General features: G+C 38.1%; 1 pseudogene; it reads left to right on the top strand.

Moving 5' to 3' along the window:
• Positions 1–296: 296 nt before the first annotated feature.
• Positions 297–8903, top strand: LOC127812722 (disease resistance protein RUN1-like; annotated as a pseudogene).
• Positions 8904–9919: the final 1016 nt, after the last annotated feature.

The raw sequence follows: 9919 nt of genomic DNA on the forward strand, positions 1-9919 counted from the left end.
TTGTTTCAAAACCAAAGATGGAATGGGATGATCGTGATAAAATGATTTTTTCGTTAAATATTAGAGCTATGCATATTTTACAGCATGCCCTAAGTGATGATATTTATGTTAAAGTTTCTAAGTGTTCAAATGCTAAAGATATTTTGAAAACTCTTGATTCAGTTTATCTGTCTAACAAATGTTGCAAGCATGTTGATGAAAATGTACAGGTTGAAAATCTATTGAATCATCAACAAAGAGCCAAAGAGCCCACCTCTTCCTCCTCTTCCGATTCTCGGAGTAGCGGCAGCTATCACATGTTCTTGAGCTTTAGAGGCGAGGACACTCGCTGGACCTTCGTCGACCACCTCTACACGGCTCTTACAAACGCTGGATTTCGCACCTTCAGGGACGATGATGAAATCCAAAGAGGAGAAAGCATCAAGGTTGAGCTGCAGAGGGCAATCAAAGAGTCGAGGGTTTCAATTGTTGTCTTCTCTAGAAACTACGCGTCTTCGAGCTGGTGCCTCGATGAGCTTGCGATGATCCTCGAACACAGGGAGGACTCTGGCCACCTTGTTCTGTCGGTGTTCTACGGCGTGGATCCGTCGGATGTCAGGAAACAAAAGGGAGTTTATGCAGAGGCATTTGCGAGGCATGAAAAGCGATTCAAGTTCAAGTTGAGAGCGGGTAAAGCAGCAAAGGAGTGGAAGGAGAAATTGAAGGGGTGGAGGGAAGCGCTGGAGGAAGTTGCCGGTTTAGCAGGAATGCCTTTACCAGATGGAGGTGATAGGTAATTGTTTGCGTCCCACTTCTCTGTCCATTGTTGTGAATGGACTGTAATTTAATTATAATATTAATCAAATATTCTAAGGTGCAAAAAATGTATCAAAAAAGTATATTTGAGTAATCATTAGTAAAAATATTAATAGAAACAATTTGCCATTGTAAAATTTCTAATTTTTTATAAAATTTTAAACTTTAATATCAAGATAATAAAAATTGTAATATTACAATATCATGAATATAATTTTGCTAGTTTTTATATTATAATATTATCAAATTAATTAGATCATAATTATAATATAGCTAATTTGTTTCACAGTTACAGGATACCCTATGGACGCTGCTTGTGATGCAATGTCTTTGCAAGAAGACATATTCTATTAGAAATAGACTCCATTAACTTTCTAAAAGATAATAGATTCAAGTAGCTTGGGTGGGGGGAGAGATTGGTAGATTGGAGGAACTTCACCTATGAAAACGTATCTTATTTTTTAGAAACAAAATTCCTTGTCATTAAAGAGTTCTTTCGCCATTCGATTTATATGATTTATCTTATTTTTCCATTGTTTTTTTCATATTTTTGGCTTCATCATAATGGGTATTAATTTTAAGTTCAAACGGATGCAATTTTTTTTGTGGACCATGATAATTTTCATAATATATTAGTTTTTTGTAGAGAAAATTTTAATTTATTTAAGTTGTCAGATGCTTAGCGATTGATGAGCTATTACTTTCTGCACGGATTGAAAACTATAGGTACGAGTCAAAACTTATCCAAAAAATTGTCAAGGTGGTTGAAGACAAGCTAAGCCGGCCAAGAGTCTTGAATGTTGCCACTCACCCCATTGGACTAGATTCCCGTGCCAAAAGCATTAATTTGTGGTTACAAGATGGGGGGATTGATGTTGGAATTTTTGCCATTTGTGGGATGGGTGGAATTGGCAAGACAACCATTGCTAAATTTGTGTACAATTCAAACTTCTCAAAATTTGAAGGTACCAGTTTCCTAGAAAATATAAGAGAAATTTCTGGACTACAAAACGGTTTAATTGATTTGCAAAGGCGGCTTCTTTCAGATATTCTGCGTGGAAGAGAGGACAAAATACACCATGTTGATGAAGGGATTCTTAAGATTAAAGAAGCTATTCGTTCTTGATGATGTGGATAAACAGGAACAATTAGATGTAGTCCTTGGAATGAAGGATTGGCATTCACCAGGTAGTAAATTGATCATAACTACTAGACACAAGCACTTACTAAGACCTCATAAGTGTTGGAAAGTACACAAGGTAGAGGAGTTGGATTGCGGCGAATCCCTACAACTTTTCAGTTGGTATGCCTTTGGACAAAACCATCCTATTGGTGGTTATTTGAAAGACTCAAAAATGGCAGTAGATTATTGCAGCGGGCTTCCATTAGCTATTAAAATTTTGGGTTCTTCCCTATCTGGCAGAAGTTTAGATGTGTGGAAAAGTCAACTACAAAAATTGAAGGCAATTCCAGACAATGAAATCCTTGAGAAACTCAAACTAAGTTACGACTCTTTACAAGATGACCACGACAAAGATTTATTCCTTGATATTGTGTAACGCCCCGCTCCCACTTACGGGTGTTACTCGTGAACAATTACCCGAATTGTCCACCTGCCCGGTCTGAGATGAAGGGCGGACTATGTTTCAAGAAGAAACGTCCTAGGTGGGAACTAGGCTCGTCCTTCCCTTCCCTTAAACCCCAGGATTTTCTAGCAGGATTGGGCTTTAAACCACACCGCGTTTGGTTAAAAAGAAATCTCGCGAAGACGCCCAATCATTATTTTCTCATTTGAATTTAATTCTTTTTCGACCAAGAATTTTACCGGGCTCCAAAAATCACCATTTAAACCAATCCATTGATGAATCACCAATTTTGGAGGAAAAACTCATCATTTTCAAATTTCCAAAATTTCGGCATTTTCTTCAAAATGCCCGAAAAATCCCTTTACTTTGAAAATTCCTCCAGGGCCCAAATTCAATTAAGAAATGCCCCAAATTTCTCATTTTTTTTTTTAAATTTGGCCGGCGGGCCCCGGCGCCCCGAGGCCCGCTCGGGGCCCTGCTGGCGCTGGCCGCGCCTACCCGCGCGCGGTCGCGTGGCCGCCCGTCCGTGCATGCCCTCGCGCGCGGCCTCCCGCGCGCAGCCGCCCGCCCGCGCTCGGCCGCGCGCACGCCCGCACCCAGGCGAGGCCGCCTGCTCGCGCGGCCGCCCAGCAGCCTGCTGCTGCTGGCTGCCCCTTTTGCTGCTTCTGCATTTTTTTTTTTCTTGGGCATTTAAACCCAAACTTTCCAGAAAATAAATTGAATAAAATGCCTCACTTTCATCCAAATTTTGCCTTTAATTCTCCATAATTAAGTCCTAAACAATATACTTGATATCTCCACAACATACATCAAACACCCACTATTTTCCAACCATAAATCATAGGATTTAACTTCTTAGTGCTTCCCACCATACACACCATATGAGACCTCACTCGACCTAGGCACCAACGTGCCATAAGCCACTATCTCATTGTATAAATACAACATACACTTCAACTAACAACAAATTTACATTACACAAATCAAACACATAAGTTTCCACAAGCCAAAATATACACTTGAATCTTCTTCCATGCTTTCCCATGCCATTTCACCTTGTCTTGACTTTACCATGCTTTCACAACCTACATATGAGGGTAAAAACCTCATGAGCCATTAAGCTCAATAAGGGTGCTTATGCAATAAGTATGAACATAAACATAAATCATATAATGGCATGTGCATGCAAATGTAGTTAGGTCTTCCATGCTCTCACAACCTCTCAAGGTTTGAAGCCTTAACCTACCCCTTTCCACCATGTATCTTAACAATCCCTATGGCCATAGCTATTATGTACATGAGGAGCATGCTTAATACAACATGAAAAGTTTATAAACATACTTACAACCATGCAAGGCCACCATCCCATGGGGCCATCCCTTACCTTTTTCCATTCTTTGAAGTTTCCACATGCTTTAACTTCAAGGCCTTCATTGCTTTCAACCTTTGCTCTTTCTTAAGAAACCCTTAAAAAAAATAAGGTAGCTAAGCCACCATACAAGAAAGATAAAAGGATTTCTCTTTATTACTATAAGGTAGAAACCTTACCTTTACATTCTTCATTTCCTTCTTCCTTTCTTCTCCATTCTTTCCTTTCTTCCTCTAAGCATTTGGCCAAAAAGCTTAGCCTTCTTCTCTACCTCCCTTTATATAGCCAAAATTCCCCTTTAATTCACTTATTTTATTTCCATGGCAAGAATAAATCTTAGCCCTAGGATTTCACTTAAGTTGGAAGAATACATCCTAGCCTTCCATAACAAGCACAATCCATGTGCTCTTGTCTTCTTTAATCTCCACCATTAGATTTCTTTTACTTTTGAAGACTAGATCTCAACCATTCAAATCCCTTTACACGTGGCAATCCATGCCACTTCTCTTGAATCATCTCAACCATTAGATTTTCAAGACTTAATCTCCACCCTTGGATCAAGTCTTCCATGCCAAAATAGCTATTTTTCTCATTTATTTTTTAAGGGGACTAATTTCATGCCATCACTTGAAAGACCACTTGAGAGACATAATTCATTTCCATAATGAATTAATTAAATGCCACCATTTTCCAACCATTAATGCATGACTATTTTCTTTTCCTCTTGTATTTTCTTTTTAGGCAACATTATCATTGCCTTCATTAAATGCTAGAATGACTAATATCATTTCTTTTACATTTATTTAACTCTTCATTTAACTTGGACCACCCACTTGCCAAGTGTCACTCCATGACACCATTCTTGGCTTCCAAGCTTTAATCTCATCCATCCATGTGGCATCCCTGTTGGAAATGTATGCCCTAAAGACATGTTTTGTTTAATTTATGATAATGATGTTTCTTTTATTCAGTTTATGGCACATATATTATTTGCATTTAATTGTTGGAAAGGTGTCCATGCTATTAAGTAAGTGATTCATGTGATGGGTCGTTCTTCACAGTTAGGCATGAATCATGGGTACTTAATAAGCAAGAAAATATTACTCTTGATCTTTTGATAGAACTGGGCATTCTATCATGATAAGATCATTGTGCAATAGATCCTAATGGAGGATGGCTTGCCTTAGCCAGTAAACAGTCCGTTTACTCTAATTGTACAAGCGCATTTGGAATGCGTAGAGTGGACCTGTGATAGAAGCTAATGACAAAGTACTAATTATCATGGAGCTAGTCTATCACTGCTACTACGTGGACGAGTACTCTAATACTTGAGTATTAGTTGGTGGTCTAGTGAACCTGGAGCTATATTCTTAGATTCATTGTAGGTGAGGTCTATCAAAGATCAATATCCTTTTGAGTTGGGAGTATGGTTTCTAATTAGCTAAGACAGACTAATGCAAGATAGTTTCTGTGATTCACCCCCTTGTGATTGTCCAAGAATAATCGAATAATCTAGGGCCCTGGGAACGTGACTTAAGAGTGTGTGCTTCTCGGTAGCTCCCAGTGATAAGCAAGTACATTCGAGTAGTCACGGATTATTAGACTAGTGATCTAAGGATGGTAGAAGTCATTTAGAAAGGTGTTAGTACATTATTCCTTTCTAAATGATGGGTGTTACGCAGAGGGGTATTTTCGTCATTACACTAGTAGGTCAAAGACATGGCATATGCAAAATTATTCGTGGGGTCAGTGTTACCATATGGTGATAGTTGGAACACTTAGAATGACAAAATATAGCTACTAGGTAGCAGGGATATTTTGGTCATTTTAGTAGCCGTGAATAATTTGTCTTTTGGTCCCCAGGGTAGCTCGATGTAACTCATATATTTTTTAATACATTTGGCTTGTTGGATGAATTACATTAAGAGAGAATTATTTTATTCAGAATGGTCCATTGGGCTAGAATAAAATAATAGTTCATTAGGGTTTTTTAATTAATTAATTGGTCTAACCCAATTAGAAAATTAATTAAAAGATCTTGGCCCATTAGGGTTTGGCCCACTAGGGTTTTAACCCTAGGGTTCTCCCTATATATATCTCTCTTTAGTTGTTTTTTCATCTAAGTCGTTTTTCATTCTTCTTCACCGAAGAGAGGCCACGAGTTCGAGTCATACTCCGGAAGATCGAAAGGGTGCGTTTGAGTTCTGATGCGACGGAGCCGAAGGCTAGCAGGACAGCCGTCGTCTCCACAACGCGAAGAAGCTCCCATCGCTCCATTCCGTCCGGTAATCCGCTGCAAAAGTAAGTCTCCTAGATTCTTATCAATACGAGGAACGTTTTTTATTTTAAAACGCTTCCGTTGCATGCTTTGTTTCCTCGTTCATGATCCTTCAATCCCCACATTTATTCACCAAATTTAGGGAAAATTAATTATTTTCTCACATAATTCAATATTCACCATTTTCCCTATTTCCATAATTAAATTCCTTTATGGAATTAAATTCCAAATTCCAAAATACCCTTTGTGAATTTATTAATCCCTTAACTCCACATAATTACAAAATTGGGATTTAATTCACCTACTCACCTAATTCCACATAGGAATTATTTTCAATTTACCAAAATACCCTTTTATTGGATTTCATTATCCAAATTACCAAAATGCCCCTCTCATAGGGCACCCTCAATCTCAAGGATCCAACACCTTTTCAAGGGTATTTTTGGAATTTTTCTCACTTTCTTTCCTATTCTTTTAACACCTGTAACACTGGGTGTTACATATTGCTTGCTTCTTTGTTGGAGGGGACAAAGACACCACAACTACAATCCTAGATGGATGTAATTATTTCACATTGGTTGGGATTCATAATCTTATTGACAGAAATATGTTAACCATTGAAGGTAACAAGGTGGTGATGCATCAATTGATTCAGGAAATGGGAAGGGAAATTGTCCGGTAAGAATCACCCAAAGAGTTAGGAGAACGCAGCAGGCTCTGGAATTACGAGGATTCCTTTAGTGTCTTGAAGGGAAAATTTGTATGAATTAACTATACTTATTTATTTTGTACATATTTGTGAAAAGATGCAATTTATTTATCATTGCTCCCCCTTCCCGTTCTTTGTCAAGGCACAAGAAAAATCAGAGGCCTCGTTCTTGACATGCATTCAAATGTACCTTTGGAAGGTGATGCATTTTCTGGGATGTCCAATCTCCAACTTCTACAGATTAGTCATGTACAATTATTTGGAAACTATGAAAATTTCCCCAAAGGATTGAGGTGGTTGCATTGGTCTCATTTCCCTTTAGAAAGGATACCCAAGGATTTTCCTTTGGACATGCTGGTTTCTCTTGAAATGCCTTATAGTCGCTTGAAAACGGGTTTAAATGGAACCAAGGTTTGTTTCCTATTTCCCTTTCTTTTTATTTCTTCTATCAATTTGTAATTTCATTAGATTTTTAACCAAATTATTAACATTTGTTCTCTCTTGTTGTTTTACAGTGCCTCGTATTACTGAAAATCCTTAATCTAAGTCATTCCTGTTATTTTTTTGAGACTCCTGATTTCTCAAGGTTGCCAAATCTTGAGAGACTTATACTTGAAAATTGTACTGGGTTGGTTAAGGTTGATGAATCAATTGGATACCTAGAAAGACTTGTTTTCTTAAACTTGAGCAATTGTCGAAGCTTGAGGGAGCTTCCACAAACCTTTTATAGGCTAAAATCTCTGGCAACACTCAACATTAGCGGTTGCTTAAAGCTTGAAAATTTTTCAGCTGAGCTGGGTAATATGAATTCTTTGGCAGTGCTTCTAGCAGATCGAACTCCAATAAATCGATTATTCTCTATCAATGGGAACGTGAAAGCATGGCATTTATCTGCATTGCCTTGTCCACTAAATCTAAGAAGTCAGCCAGAATTTTCATGGGTTTCTTTTCCGAAGTCTTTGGTACATTTAAGTCTTGCAAATTGCAATCTGTCTTATGACAGTTTCCCTAGGGAATTTAGCGGCCTATCCTCATTGCAGATATTGGATTTGAGCGGGAATCCAATTTGTAGCCTACCAAATTGCATTAAGGATCTTTTTGGGCTCCAGAAGCTATGGTTAAAATCATGCCCAAGGCTTTTGACACTTGACGGGCTGCAGGAAAGTTTAGAAGAATTGCAGACTGAAGACAGTGAATTGTTGAAAAAAATAAGCTTTGCCTCAGTAGATTTAACCGTAAAATCCTTAGGTTATTATTCTTGCACGAGTCTAGTTGAGATTTTCGGCTTATTCAAATTAGAACCCTTAGAATGTGTTGATGTGGAGCTAATTAACAATTTGGGCTTATGTGACTTTGAAGGCATGGAAAAATCACTTATGGAGTTTTTATCAATCAATGCATCACATAAAACCCGGATGTCTCCTCCCCTAGTGCTCTCTCTCTCTCTCTCTCTCTCTCTCTCTCTCAGGGGGTTGTATATTACTGTTTAACTTATTTTGTTTTTTTGTATAGGGATTACACGAGTCTTATACATTTTGCACTTATGTGCTTGGAAGCAAGATGCCTAACAGATTCAGTCTTAAGAACGTAGGATCCTCAATATCTTTTACCATGCCTTCCGATGCTAATTTCAGAACTCAAGGTTTGTCTATATGTTCTGTTTATGCACTTCCCAACCCTGGGACTTCCAATGCTTCATCTGATTATGATGGGACGGGAGGCTGGCACTTACACACAATTATCAGTAATGCAACCAAGCATTTGAAATGGAGCTATTGCCCAGAAGTTCATGGAATTCCAAGAGCTGGTGAGGACTTGATGTGGTTAAGTTATTGGAAGTTTGAGGATCAGTTGGAAGGTGGCAATGAAATGAATATTTCAGTTGCAAGTGATCATTATCAAGTGAAGGAGGTTGGGATTCACCTTGTGTACAAGGAGGCAGAAGAAAAGAAGAGCACTCATCCCTATGGAAATGCCGTTCCTGGTTTTTGTAATGGGGATTGTGAGTACTGCGAGAATTTTCCAGTGCCTGCAGATCCAGCAAGCACTAGAGTCATTGTTCTTGGCACCCATCCTGCTGATTGCACAGGTTGTCCTCGCGGTTATTTGGAATATCACCATGGGTGGTGTAAAGATCGGTTTCGCCCCATTTCACTCTATTCTTAAGGTGCCAGTTGTGGAATGAAGGCATCACGGTAAAAAAATGTTTAGAGCTTGTTGATTGTGATGGGCCCCCTAAATAAATCACGAGTTTTTTTTTATGCTATTTCATGTCCATTTAGTTTAAGATGAAACTACTATTGATGGAATTATTCTATCCAACCATGTATAGAACTTGAATTTTGAGAGGAAAGGATGGGAGCATGTGGGCCTTGCATGCTGTTTGTGTATATAAAGTTCTCTGTTTCTCTTTTCTTTTGCTAGTGGTTTTTCGCTACTCTACCCTCTTTCTTTCTTTCTTTGAAAATTGGAAGGTAATGATGCTTGATATTTGTACAACTCGAAGATTTTTATATTTGAACATTGAGAAGACTAGCCACTTTTTGCAAAACCTGTAATTAAAAGGAAGTTATTAGGATTGCATGTTGACATTCTGTTAATACTGCCACTGCATCGATTGCATTTAACTATGTTGGGACTTAATGTGTCTGCTCCTTTAGTGTGACACGGGTTGCTTCACGATTCAACCAGTCCCTTAGTTATGTGAATCCCTATTCTCTATTCAGTTTGTTGGCACGTTTATGGAACAGTTTCGGCACGGTTACTTCTCTGTTTACTTTGAAAAATTGTCAGTATAATTCTGGTTTTTGGAGTTGTGATCAATGTATATTTCTGTGCTTCATTGGGCAATGTTTTTGCTCAAACCTAATTATATTTAAAATCTTGATGTGTATTCAATTATGTCAACATGCTGCTATTCCCAATATTATTGCACTTTTGCACCAAATTGATTTTATTTAAACTGTATCCTCAAGTTTTTTTTTTTTTTTCAAAAATAGCCAGTTGTTTCACCAACAGGCATTTCAACTATACGAAAGAATGCAATTGGAGGATCTTCATTTTGTCTAGTTAGAGAATGTCTTATGAACTCTGTTTATCTACTTGTTTCTGCAAATAATCCGTTGATTAAAGAACAATTTATCAGCTTCTCAACAGCTTTTCTAGAAATACTTATAAGAAGT

The sequence above is a fragment of the Diospyros lotus genome, chromosome 11 (genome assembly GCF_014633365.1).
Source record: "Diospyros lotus cultivar Yz01 chromosome 11, ASM1463336v1, whole genome shotgun sequence".
Taxonomy (NCBI): Eukaryota; Viridiplantae; Streptophyta; class Magnoliopsida; order Ericales; family Ebenaceae; genus Diospyros; species Diospyros lotus.